The following is a 15,046-nucleotide window of genomic DNA, read 5'->3' as shown; positions in this document are numbered from 1 at the left end:
TGCTCTGTAATACTGCTTGAGTTCAGGGATAGTGATTCCCCTGGAACTCCTTTTATTGTTGAGGATAGTTTTAGCTATCCTGGTTTTTTGTTGTTCCAGATGAATTTGCAAATTGTTCTGTCTAACTCTTTGAAGAATTGGATTGGTATTTTGATGGGGATTGCATTGAATCTGTAGATCACTTTTGGTAAAATGGCCATTTTTACTATATTAATCCTGCCAATCAATGAGCATGCGAGATCTTTCCATCTTCTGAGATCATATTCAATTTCTTTCTTCAGAGGCTTGAAAATCTTATCATACAGATCTTTGACTTGCTTGATTAAAGTCACACTGAAGTATTTTATATTATTTGGGACTATTATGAAGGGTGTCATTTCCCTAATTTCTTTCTCGGCTTGTTTCTCTTTTGTGTAGAGGAAGGCTACTGATTTATTTGAGTTAATTTTATACCCAGCCACTTTGCTGAAGGTGTTTATCAGGTTTAGTAGTTCTCTGGTGAAACTTTTGGGATCACTTAAGTATACTATTATATCATCAGCAAACAGTGATATTTTCACTTCTTCCTTTCCAATCTGTATCCCTTTGATCTCCTTTTGTTGTCTGATTGCTCTGGCTAGAACTTCAAGAACTATATTGAATAAGTAGGGAGAGAGTGTGCAGCCTTGTCTAGTCCCTGATTTTAGTGGGGTTGCTTCAAGTTTCTCTTCATTTAATTTAATGTTAGCTACTGGTTTACTGTACATGGCTTTTACTGTGTTTAGGTATGGGCCTTGAATTCCTGTTCTTTCCAGGATTTTTATCATGAAGAGGTGCTGAATTTTGTCAAATGCTTTCTCAGCATCTAATGAAATGATCATGTGGTTTTTATCTTTCAGTTTGTTTATATAGTGGATTACGTTGATGGTTTTCCATATATTAAACCATCCCTGCATACCTGGGATGACGCCTACTTGATCATGACAGATGATTGTTTTGATGTGTTCTTGAATTCGGTTTGCAAGATTTTATTGAGTATTTCTGCATCGATATTCATAAGGGAAATTGGTCTGAAGTTCTCTTTCTTTGTTAGGTCTTTGTGTGGTTTAGGTATAAGAGTAATTGTGGCTTCATAGAAGGAATTCGGTAGTGGTCCCTCTGTTTCAATTTCGTGGAATATTTTGGATAGTATTGGTATGAGGTCTTCTATGAAGTTCTGATAGAATTCTGCAATGAACCCATCTGGACCTGGGCTCTTTTTGGTTGGTAGATTTAAATGATTACTTCTATTTCTTTAGGACTTATGAGGTTGTTTAAATGCTTTATCTGTTCCTGATTTAACTTCAGTACCTGGTAACTGTCTAGGAAATTGTCCATTTCCTCCAGATTTTCAAATTTTCTTGAATATAGGCTTTTGTAGTAGGATCTGATGATTTTTTTTAATTTCCTCTGATTCTTTTGTTATGTCTCCCTTTTCATTTCTGATTTTGTTAATTTGGACACCCTCTCTGTGTCCTCTGGTTAGTCTGGCTAGGGGTTTATCTATCTTGTTGATTTTCTCAAAGAACCAACTTTTGGTTCTGTTGATTCTTTCTATGGTCCTTTTTGTTTCTACTTGGTTGATTTCAGCTCTGAGTTTGATTATTTCCTGCCTTCTACTCCTCCCGGGTGTATTTGCTTCTTTTTGTTCTAGAGATTTTAGGTGTGCTGTCCAGCTGCTGACATATGCTCTCTCCTTTTTTTTTCTGCAGGCATTCAGAGCTATGAGTTTTCCTCTTAGCACAGCTTTCATTGTGTCCCATAAGTTTGGGTATGTTGTACCTTCATTTTCATTAAATTCTAAGAAGTCTTTAATTTCTTTCTTTATTTCTTCCTTGACCAGGTTATGATTGAGTAGAGCATTGCTCATCTTCCATGTATATGTGGGCGTTCTTCCCTTATTGTTATTGAAGACAAGCTTTAGCCCATGGTGGTCTGATAGGACGCATGGGATTATTTCTATCTTTCTGTATCTGTTGAGGCCTGTTTTGTGCCTGATTATATGGTCAATTTTGGAGACAGTACCATGAGGAGCTGAGAAGAAGGTATATATCCTTTTGCTTTAGGATAGAATGTTCTATAAATATCTGTTAAGTCCATTTGGCTCATGACTTCTCTTAGTCTGTCTATGTTTCTGTTTAATTTCTGTTTCCATGATCTGTCCATTGATGAGAGTGGGGTGTTGAAATCTCCTACTCTTATTGTGTGAGGTGCAATGTGTACTTCGAGCTTTAGTAAGGTTTCTTTTATGTAGGTGCCCTTGTATTTGGAAAATAGGTATTTAGGATTGATAGTTAATCTTGGTGGATTTTTCCTTTGATGAATATGAAGTGTCCTTCCTTATCTTTTTTCATGACTTTTGGTTAAAAATCAATTTATTTGATATTAGAATTGTTACTCCAGCTTGCTTCTTCAGACCATTTGCTTGGAAAGTTGTTTTCCAGCCTTTTACTCTGAGGTAGTGTCTGTATTTGTCTCTGAGGTGTGTTTCCTGTAGGCAGCAAAATGCTGGGTCTTCATTACATATCCAGTTTGTTATTCTGTGTCTTTATATTGGGCAATTGATTCTATTGGTGTTGAGAGATATTAAGGAATGGTGATTGTTGCTTCCTGTTATCTTCATATTTGAGGGTGAAATTATGTTTGTGTGCTTGTCTTCTCTTTGTTTTGTTACAAGATGATTAGTTTCTTGCTTTTTCTAGGGTGTAACTTGCCTCCTTGGGTTGGGCTTTACCATTTATTATCCTTTGTAGGGCTGGATTTGTAGAAAGATATTGTGTAAATTTGGTTTTGTCATGGAATATCTTGGTTTTTTTTTATCTATGTTAATTGAGAGTTTTGCTGGTTACAGTAACCTGGGCTGGCATTTATGTTCTCTAGGGTCTGTTTGATATCTGTCCAGGATCTTCTGGCTTTCCTAGTCTCTGGTGAGAAGGCTGCTATAATTCTGATAGGTCTGCCTTTATAATGTTACTTGACCTTTTTCCCTTTCTGCTTTTAATATTCTTTCTTTGTTTTGTGCATTTGGTGTTTTTCCTATTATGTGACAGGAGGAGTTTCTTTTCTGGCCCAATCTATTTGGAGTTCTGTAGGCTTTTTGTATGTTCATGGGCACCTCTTTCTTTAGGTTAGGAAAATTTTTTTCTATGTTTGTCGAAGATATTTACTGGTCCTTTGAGTTAGGAATCATCACTCTCTTCTATACCTATTATCCCTAGGTTTGATCTTCTCATTGTGTCCTGGATTTCCTGTATGTTTTGGGCAGTAGCGTTTTCCGCTTTACATTATCTTTGACAATTGTTTCAATGATTTCTATGGAATCGTCTGCTCCTGAGATTCTCTCTTCTATCTCTTTTATTGTGTTGGTGATGCTTGTATCGATGGTTCCTTGTCTCTTTCTTTGGTTTTCTATATCCAGGGTTGTCTCCCTTTGTAATTTCTTTATTGTTTCTATTTCCATTTTCAATTCCTTCAACTGTTTGATTGTGCTTTCCTGTAATTCTTTCAGGGATTGTGTTTCCTCTCTAAGGGTTTCTACTTATTTACTTGTGTTTTCCTGCAATTCTCAAAGGGAGTTCTTTATGTCCTTCTTAAAGTCCTCCATCATCATGATCAAATGTGATTTTAAATCTAGATCTTGCTTTTCTGGTATGTTTGGATATTCAGTGTTTGCTTTGGTGGGAGAATTGGGCTCTGATGATGTCATGTAGTCTTGGATTCTGTTGCTTGGGTTCCTGCACTTGTCTCTTGCCATCAGGTTGACTCTGGTGTTACCTTGTTCTGTTATTTCTGACAGTGGCTTGACTGTCCTATAGGCCTGTGTGTCAGGAGTGCTGTAAACCTGGTTTCCTGTTTTCTTTCAGCCAGTTATGAGAACAGAGTGTTCTGCTTTTAGGTGTGTAGTGGTTTCTGTCCACTGGCTTTCAGCTGTTCCTGTGGGCATGTGTCCTGAGTTCACCAGGCAGGTCACTTGGAGTAGAAAAGTTGGTCTTACCATTGGTCTCAGGTCTGAAGTCGCTCCTCGGGCTTAGGTTTCAGCTCTCTGTGAGGGCAGCAACCAGAAGGATCTGCCCCTCCTTCTCCTGTGTCCCTGTGCACAGGGGGCCCAGATGGCACTAGGCATTTTCCTCTAGAGTCAGAAATGTGGGCAGAAAGTAGTCTCCTCTGTATTCCCAGGTGTGTCTGCCCCTTTGAAGGTCTAGCTATCCCTCCCACAGGATTTGAGTGCAGGGAGCTGTTTGACCAGGTCCGTTCAGATCCAGGCACAGTCTGGACCACAGGGCCCTGACAGCTTGACTGCTGCTATCTTCCTGTTCCCAGAGGCCCTATACAGTTTCCTCTTGGACCAGGGATGTGGGCAAAGGTGAGCAGAAGTGGCAATCTCTCCTGCCCTGCAGTCTCAGTATTGCCCACACATCTGGACAATGAACTCTCTCTCCCATGGGGTTTGGGAGCAGGGAGCTATGGGCCGGGGTCAGGAGTGCTGTAGACCTGGTTTCCTGTTTTCTTTCAGCCAGTTATGGGAACAGAGTGTTCTGCACTCTGTTTGGGCCAGAGGTTTGGGCACCAACTAGAAACTGGCGCCCATGTTTTTTCTAATCTTCACTGATTAGCTAAACATATGTAGAGTATACATCCATCATTTTTGATCTGAGAATACATTGATAAGATTTTATTTTCCATTATAATTTTATAGGTTAATATTAAAATTATTCTCTAGTTACAGGTCCCTTAAGAAAACATGTACTTCTAGTTTGGTGGGCTTTCAAACTTCAATATATAACAGCTGTAACAGATCATGATAATCAAAGGCATGCCATGTTTCTGCTTCACCTCATATACTCTCATATACTGCCTATTTACTGGCAAGTTCTCTGAATAAATGCTCATTCGGGGAATAAATGATCTTTGTTTGCACCATTTGAAAATGTATTACAATTATATTATTGTAAGTTTTAATTAGTTAATGGAGTTAATTCCTATATTATCTGAATGAAGAAGCATGAGTGAAGTCAATTTTCAATTGAGGTCTCCTCATTTTAATACTAATTCATATATAATGATGTCGCTCATAATATTTGGGCACATTTTCCCTGACTAATCCTTCAATCTTGTCTCTGTCATATGCCAGAATTAGTTTTCTGAAATTTACTTTCTTAATGACTCCAAACTAATTGATTAATATTCACTATACTTAGGTGATGGAAATATTAAATGAAGTTTTAAGTACAGGTACTTGTTTCTCTTACACATGTTTAGGAGTTCCAGTCATTGATAATTTCTAGTGGGAACCTTAAATCTATTATGCCATCTCTAGGATTCTTCCAGTAGCGGCTCTAGATTTGTGTGTATTAAAGTTTAGTTAAGTAGGTTTTTTTTTCTTCTTTTAATTAAAATATAGCCATGGCCAGATGGTTGAGTAAAGAAAGTCTGCATTCACATTAATAAGGGCAGATCTAGCAAAAAACTCATCGGCTAGGCTGGCTGTCCTGTGATATTAACATATTTTCTCTCATGAATGTAAGTTCACCAGAATCACCATCAAGATGTTCCTAGGTTAAGATGCAAAGACATGTACATTCTATTTTTGAAAATCCTGATTTTTATGACTTATGTGAAAGAAACACACATTAAAACAATTGAACAAACCTGTTCTGCATAATGCAAACACATTTTTCTCATCTTCTATGTGTTTACAGTCTCTTATTAAACGTATATGTCTTTCAAGTGGGATTGGCACACATTTTTGTTTATGCCCTCAGGCCAGATGTTGACTAACAACTTTAATTTTATTCCACTGTATCTGTTTGTTGGAATTCACATGTGCTGTGGATCCCTGGAATTCACAAGCACAAAATCTGACTTCACCCTTAGCAGACTATAAAGCTGGCATCACCTTTTCCCAGGTACTAGTCAAACCTGGTATTTTTATCATAGCTATGGAAAGTCTGTTTTGAACCTTTCTAAGAAGAGTGATGTGTGTGCTGCTGTGAAGGCTCAGGTATTCATCCTACAGGCTAACAAATTACCCTGTCACATTTGTTCATATTTTATTAGAAAGCACAGGATTCTAGGGTAGAGAACAAGTATGCATTACTCACTACACCAAAAAAAATTTATAAACATATTTCCTTCATTTTTCTGCCAAAATGTCACAGAAGGGGTTTAAGAGAATAGCCATGAACCCTGGTTTAGGTCCCTGACCTTCCTTATGGAAGCTAAAATGGCTGCTTTCTCACCCAAGAGCAGTGGCTCTGTCTTTCATAAAAGGATGATGTTGAAGTGTGACTGAAAAGGGAGTCCAAATCAATGACAGCTAGCTTATTTGAGACCTGTAAGATGTGCAGAAAAGGTAATTAAGATTTGTCCCAATAAAATCTATCCCTATTTCCTAGCCTACTTTCTGAAGAAGTTCTTGTCTACCACTCAACCATGTTGCTGACTACCCTGATACATCTGCCTGACAGAGCCTGGAACCACATCTGTTCAATTTTGTACTTTGAGCCATTCATCCACTTTCTAATCAATAAAGTTGTAAGTATTAAACTCAGTCATAGCTAGACCTCAAAAGGAGCAGGCTAAGCAATCCCCAAGTGACCATGGTTTATTGTCAAATGACAGGAGATGTTCTACCTAAGTTTCAACCTCATTGTTAAAGTTGTCCCAGGTGAAACAGGATGCATCAGTGAATTTGAAAAAATGAGTCCAATTGTGGGGAATTTCCTGGCTGCATCTGCATGTGCCTGTGCTTTAGCTGCTTCGCTCAGGCCTTAATGCTTTCTTCATAACCTTTGTTACAAGTGCTAACTTTGGGAAATGTGCAATTCCATCACTGACTGCTTGCATTTACCAAGTGTTCACACAAAAAAAATTTAGGTGGCTTTTGAATAAGAACATTTATCAGAAACCAACAAACAAACAGCAGGAAAGAATTGCTTCCAATTTAAGGCTCTCCAAATCCATCTAAAATGTTTTTATTAGCAATGTATCACATGAGGGAAATGCACATTTGGATAATTTTAATTTAGTTATCACAAATTTTATTCTAAATTGGTGCCAGTTACTTCTACACTACCGCATTTGCCTTTATCAACAATTTTATTCAGCCACATAGCACTGTACTTGACGTGTTTTTAAAAACAGACTTCATTCGCTGCATCCCTGCTTAGGAAGTATTAAAAAAAAAAAAAGACTTCGAGCAACAAAGATACCACATACAGCAAGAAATGAATCTGTACTCTCCCTCACACAAGGTCCCTGCAACACACATGACCATGTTCTAGTAGATGTAAGCTTTCTGTATCTTTCTTTTGCTCATGGATATATAGTCAGCTATTCACATAATACAATTTTTGTTACAAATACGCCCTGAAAACCCAAAATGAGCTCTTATGATATTGAAATCTACCTTTCCTGATATCTATAGCTTTCTGAAGCACATTTCCAAATCCTTATAGAATATAGCTATTACGAGTTCCTACTGAGAAACAAAATTGTGTATAATACAGCTCTCAGAGGTTTTGTCATTATTACAATAAGCACTAGGTAGGTGGCACTAGTATTTTTATCACTAAATGAGAGATGAGCACTAACACTAAAATAAAAATATTTGATAGGAAATAAAAACAACATGGCTTGAGCAGCTGGCTTGATGATTTCTCTTCTAACATGTAAACAGATTTGGGTTTGAGCTCCAATATGACACTTTGTAATAATAGTAATAAAGTTAAATGATATCATACTAAAGTTTATATTGTATTAAATAATAATAATAATACAATTATAACTAAAAGCTAATAACATTGAATGATTTCATTGTAACATTGGTGTCCTTGCACTTGTGAGCCAGCAATATGACACTTATTATGATGCTTTCTACATAATGTTTTGGGAGGGGAATTAAAGTTCGAGTTATCCCACACATACAGAAATGCATGAGGTCATCTTGGTATTTTTCTCTAGTTCATTTCTTCTGACCATACATGCATACTTGTTGAAACTACATTAGGGATATTCAAATGCTCTATATTGTGCATTCTAGAGAGAAGGACAAAGTAAAACAAAATTTATTTCTTGTGGCAGGTTAAATCACCACATTTATATGTTACTTTCACTGAAATTATGTGGTATCTTTGCTGCTTAAAATCTGTTTTCTCAATACTTCCCAAACAGGAACACATTGAATAAAGTCTATTTTTAAACGCATGCCAAGTACAGTGCTATGTGGCTGAATAAAATTGTTGATAAAGGCAAATGTAGTGGAGAAATAAGTGGGACTGATTTAGAGTGAAATTTGTGATAACTCAATTAAAATTACCAAAATATGCATTTCCCTTACATGATACATTGCTAATAAAAAACATTTTAGGGGAATTTGGAGAGCCTTAAATTGGAAGATGACAAAATTTCTATTCCATGTAACTCAGTGAAATCTGACCTAGTATTCTTCATGCTCTGCCTCAGTCTCAGACAGCTTCCGTTACTATGAGTAATTGTAACCACGGCAACATGACAGGGAATAATTAATGAAGGAAATTCAACTTCAAAATCTGTAACACATTCTAAATTACAAATATTAGAATAATAACAATGCTGCACACCTCTTCCCACGTTCAACTTGGCTGAAATAATCTTATTTATAATTGTAATCTCTCTCACACACACACACACACACACACACACACACACACACATATATATATATATATATACACACACACACACATGTATATGAGAGAGAAAAAAGTAAGTTACTGTGTCATTTTAATAAATCTATACTGCCTAAGTGTCTGCACATATAAAATGTATCCTCCTTTTTACATCTTCCACATCCATCAAGGGTTCTGGTTTGTGAATTAGTCTATCAGAGTGATAGATCAACTTGGCTTCAGAGCCTGTATCTGCTAAGCACTAATTTTATGGTCTTGGTCACTCATTAACTATTCAAACATTGAATTTTCCAGAAAAATGACATTGCTGTTAATGCTGCAATTATTATACTTTTAGAGAAAACAATCTAGAAGTAACTACTTTGGTGACCACAAAGCAAAGAATAAATTCTCAACAAATGTCAACAGACCCACTAACAAACAACTTTCCAACATATCTGGCATTCTTCTAGCTTTGTGGGGCAGGGGCAACAATTATTTCCCAAGAGAAACGTAAGTTTTGGATAAATAATAAATATGTATGACAGGAATGCAATTTCTGGATGGGCTGAGTGCAACAAAGATAAAGTACGTGTTAAATGTGGTGCTGTGGATGAAAAGCTGTGTTTAGGATTGTGGAGAAGTGGCTTCCTGGGAGCTGATCTTTACATTTTAATCATGAGAAGGAGGAAGCAATGTGCAGAATAGGGGTCAAGGTATGTGTCTGGTAAACAGTCAAACTCCAGTTCACTCTGGTCACGTAATGGCTGTTCCAACTATAGTTTCATGAAGGTCCAATACCATCACAGGATTTCCCATTGGACAATCAACCATTAAACATGTCTGGAAGGACTTGTTTTTTTCTGATACAGAGAAGAAAATAAGTACCAGGGGCAGGTGGTGAGTATAGAAAATGAAAGGTTCTGTCAATTCATGTGAAGGTAGTGTTCCTCAGGAAGAATGACTTCTGCTACCCTTTGCAATGTCAAGGTGACTACAGTGAACACTATATACATGAACCAGCTAAGAAAGCTTTCTATGTGAGCACAAAGAATTGCAATATTTGCTATAATGCATATGATAATTATTATTATTTAACCAATCTTCTAATGAAATACCAGTATTTGTATAGAATATTTGTATTCTATAAATATATGCAACTATGGTGTGGTGATTTGAATATGTTTGACCCAGGGGAAGTAGCACTAGTAGGAGTTGTGGCCATGTCGGAATGGGCATGGCTTTATCACTGTTTAGAATACTTAATGCCTTGATGCCTTTGGATCTAGAAATAGAACTCTCAGTTACTTCTCCAGTACTAGTATTTCTGCCTAGACTCTGCCATGTTATCTGCCTGCTTGGATTAAGTGTGTTAGATTTTAAAGATAGTTACCTATCAGAAATCAAAGTTCTAGAGGCAGTAGAAATACTAGTGCTCTCCATAAATACCTGACTATAGAGAAAAACGACCCTTAACTAAGCTGTGGGGATGGAGGTACAAACCATGAGAAAATCAAGCAGTTGCACTTGAACTGTTATTTAAATACGAAAATAGGAAATTGAACAGCTTATAAATTTGGCGTCATTTGACCCTCAAAGTTAATACATTTAACAACTAGGTAAGGGCTGGAGAGATAGCTACACAGTTAAGAGAATGCAGTGTACTCTTTATGAAGTTATGAGTTTGGTTTAAAGCACTGACGTAAAGTAGCACACACTCACCTGTAACTCTAGTTCCAAGGAAACTGAGTCTTCTGTTCTCTGAAGGCACCTGAACTTATATTTGCATATTTACACGTAGTCAGACATCCACACACATACTCTTATTTTAATATAAAATAAAATATTTAAAAAACAATTAGTTAATAAGAGTAATATTATCAACCAATTCCAGAGAAGCATACTGGCCATAACTTTGCCCATGTTTCTCAGTAGTTCACAGATTCTGCGATTTTTCCCCAAGACAGTGCAGTAACTATGCCAGGGAAGAGGGAGGGACACATTGCTCACTAGTCTTAATGTTTTTACCTGTTTGCATCCCCACTTCAACTTCCTTCAAAATCCTCAAGACCCCAGTAATACTTCTTCAGTCAGGGAACCAGACAGAATGGGGCTTGGTGAAGCTTCTAATGAGTAAGATGTAGCCCAGAGTTACTCTGTGGATGTGTGGATACTGTCTGAAACTAACAATCAGGCATTTCTAAGGTTTCTACAAACGCATACACCACAGGTAACGTGAAAGATTAAGTAGCACATTCTACTGGCTATGCCGTAGGTTTTCCAAAATATTTCAGAACAACATAACTTATCTCAGTCCCGCCTTCGTGCAAACTTCTAAACACAAAATCCACAAAAACAGGGAAAGATCCTCATTGAGTTCAGAATTACAGAAAAGTAGCTCAGTTGTTCGCTTGCATAAACCAATTGCTGTAAGCATGGGAAGGGATAAACTTAAACTTAATAAAAATTAAAAGTGTTTAAAAATGTAGTCTTTAAATGTTAAAGTAGTATTTGAAGAAGCAAACAAGTGGCATTATCTATGGATTTTAGTATGCCTTATTCATTTTCTATATGGCCAATTTATGTTTCGTTTTTAGCAACTGATTCCTAAATACTGCCTTCTTTCTGTCTTCCTGATGTAAGATAAGTGGTGTGGACACCCCTATTTCCCCAGAGCCTATTGTCCAGGGAAAGGGGGATCCATAGATAGTACCTGAACAAAGACCCTTGAAATGTTCAGAGTTTTCGAGTATGACCTCAAAAAACAGTGTCAGTTTAGGATAGGTCATTGCCTTCCCTTTCTTTGCTTTCCTTTGGGATTGTGCCTTCCTGTGGTTCTGGATATCTTTTGCAGAAAACCCGATGGTATTGGCCAAAGATTCCCCTACTCTTTCTACAACCCAGGGCATAAGCAATAACTGTTTATCCTATCATAAAAAACAAAACAAACAAAACAAACAAACAACAAAACTGGTGATGCTAAAGCCCATTCAAAGGTCATTAGCCATTGGAATGGCTGTCAGTTTCTTCAATCTGAAGGAAGACAGAGCCATGTCAATCCCCTGGGGGAAGAATTGCCTAGGGAATAGTGAGCATCCCTGACACCCCTTCTTCTCTTTTCTATCATGAGGAATATTTCATCATTTAAAACAACCCCTCAGATTAGAAAACTACGGGTCCTCAACCCCACTGCTTCCCGTCCCTTCACCCAGCAATTCTGCCCTCTACACGAATCTATCACAAAAATATCTTCATCCCAAAAACCAGCAGAGCTGTGCTCCTGAGGACCTTAACAAAAAAAAAAAAAAAAAATGGAGGAAGATCCTCTTAAAGCCCTGGCCCGCTCAACACAGGCAAGAGCACAGAGGAGTCTGTCATTCCCTTGGCTGGCTCAGCTCCTTCTCTGCTTGTGTACCTACGGTGAGTTTCCAGCTCTGGGCATTCATGGTTGATGACCTCCCCACCAGGACTGGAAACCACCAAAGACAGACTGCTGTTTTAGGCAAATAGTTTAAACTTTAAATTTCCCCATAGTAAAGCTCACCAAAAAAGTCCCTGTCTTTCAGCACAATGAGGCAATCCACCTCTTCCTAAAGCTAAATTCTACACTGTGGATAACCAAATAAGCTACAATATAATTTATGACCTTGTGATAACACCTCTCTCAGCTAAGGTACTTGCCGTTGCCCCGCCCCCCCTCCACACGCATTAACCCTTCCCTGTTTTGACATTGTCTACATTGTCTTACATGTATATTATCCTCTCTCTTAATTTTGGACTTTTGTTTTTATCTTTTTGCAATGTTTACACTGTATGATGTCAGGATGGCAAAGACTTAATATACTCTAGACTATTGAAAGAAGCTAAGAGAAGAATTTTGATGGAAGCTTTTATGTTGTCTGAAAAGCAGGAGACTGGGATAATGAAGAGAAGGGAAGAGTAGCTTATCTAAAATTATCTAAAATCTCTGAGGCAGGTTATAAGGCCTTTGAAGCTCATGATGACACCTCCAAAATACAGCAGTCCCTTATGACTGGATGGCTTTCGGAACTTGGGGCAAAATTGGGTATATAAGGGCCAGTTTTAGGGGTACAGATACAAATATTTAATAGATCATGGCATCAAGTAAGCAGGAAGGGCTGATTGGTTGTAGTACAGCACCTAATTATCATGCAGGCATGAAGCCAGAGTAAGATGTGTGCTCAGTTATGCAGCCTTGTAGAGAGCCCTAGTCCAAGTACCCGAGTTTAGGGACACTCCAGAATAAAACAGGCAGAAACGGAGAAGCCCCCCCCAAGAAAGACATCCCCCATTTTGTGCTAAGCTCAGAAAGCCATCCATTCATGGGGACTGCTACCTTAATAGCAAGGTTCCCCAATAGAATGGTATTATAATAAAGGTCTCTTTTTATTTGTTTTGTTTTTTGCTTTGTTTGGATCAAAATGGGGCCTCCTGTCAGAGAGACAACCAGAGTGTTGTGCTTATAAAACATATAAAAAATAGAGAGAGAACAAACATGTTTGGTGGATGCTTAGATAGGTTTGGGAAAGGAGGTGCCTCCTCAGGCACATGCTGAGGCATCCTTCCCCCTGAGGGACGGATGAGTCATATGATGACAAAGGCTCATAGAGTATAGTATAGAATAAAGTTTATTTCAGGGCACTGGGAGGGGGTTGAGAGGGTAGTAGAGGCAGAGAAAGGGAGAGAGAGAGAGAGAGAGAGAGAGAGAGAGAGAGAGAGAGAGAGAGAGAGAGAGAGAGACTAGCCATGAGCATGTGGAGAGAGAGGAGGGAGGGGAATGGAGAGACATGGGGGAAGGGAAGAAAGGAGGAAGAAGGTAAGAGCAAGAGAGAGCAGGGGTAGGGTTGGGGGAGCAGCCCCTTTTATAGTGAGTCAGGCACACCTGGCTGTTGGTAGGTAACTGTGGTGCAGAACATAGACGAAATGTTAACACAGATTATCTGGTGACTGAGAGTAAGCATAAGTTGCTTGGAGTCTGTGACTTCTATAAACTTCTGTAAAGCTATGGCATATAGAATACTTGCTGAAGGTGTAAAGGTAGGGATGAGGAAGCTTCCTTGTGTGACAGGAAAATATATATATATCTCCAATCCTGTACCATCCAAAGGAAGAAAGGAGGAGCTCAGATCAAGTGTCTTACATTGCCCTCACACGGGCGACTACAGTCTTTCTCGGACTATTCTAATTCTTTCCATTATATCTTCTACAAATGGCAACATATTCTTTTATACATTGACCTATTCCTTCTGACTTCTGTCTTAGTGGGCTGGTTTCCATGGCAACTTAACATAACCTAGAATTACAGTCTTAATAATAGATTTGTGTTTGTTTTTAGATCAGATTGGATTGTCTTAACTGTGAAATGATACAAGATGCAGCAAATTATGGACATCACCATTCCCTAGGCTAGGCTCTGAGCTGTTGCTGAGTGAAGAAGCAGGTACCCAAGCACCAATCTCTGAGAGTTCTCCACAAGGATAAACTGTAATCTGTTATCTTATTTGTAAGCCAAAACCAACCCATTTCCACTAAATTTCTTTCAGTGAAGCATTTTATCACAGTACCAGAAATAAAATTAGAATATTTATTTAAGGTTACATCTTGTTGGTTTATACAGTAAATCATCCATCCCTTTCTGATTTATGGTCTCACTCTGTAGCTCAAGATTGCCCAGAATTCAATATTTAGCTCAGAATGGCCTTGACCTGATACCAATTATTATGTCTCAATCTGCCCAGTGCTGCAATTACAGACATTCTCCAACACGTGTGATATATATATATATATATATATATATATATATTATATAATATATATATATATATTGACATTTACCTTTCATTTTTGTCTTTGTGTCTCTTATTTTCCAGGTGTCTATCATGTTGCTTTGGCATTAACTTTAATTAACATTGTTATTTCCCATAAAATTAATAATGATAATATATATTTTAGATAACCATATATTTTCTTGACATTTCTATAAAAGTTAAATGCAGTTATTTAGTTTAAACCATCATTCAAATACCTGGGAAGTATAACTAGTAAAAGAATAATATCCCCTGCTGGCAAGTTGACTCAGTATTTACAAGATGCTGTCTATGAGGCTGGACAAGCTAGGTTCAGTCCTACAGACATTCCAGACATTCATGGTAGGAAAAGAAAAGTAAGTTTCTCTTATTGTACCTTCCAAAGGGAGAAAGGAGGAACTTGGAATCAACAGTGTCTTACATGGCCCTCACACCAGCGACTACAGTCCTTCGCAGATGATTCTATTTGTTTCATTCCATTATATCGTCTACAAACAGCAACATATTCTTTTATACATTGATCTATTCCTTCTGACTTGCATCTTAGTGGGC

The sequence above is a fragment of the Rattus rattus genome, chromosome 3 (assembly GCF_011064425.1).
Source record: "Rattus rattus isolate New Zealand chromosome 3, Rrattus_CSIRO_v1, whole genome shotgun sequence".
NCBI lineage: Eukaryota > Metazoa > Chordata > Mammalia > Rodentia > Muridae > Rattus > Rattus rattus.
Note: the sequence above shows the minus strand (reverse complement) of the source record.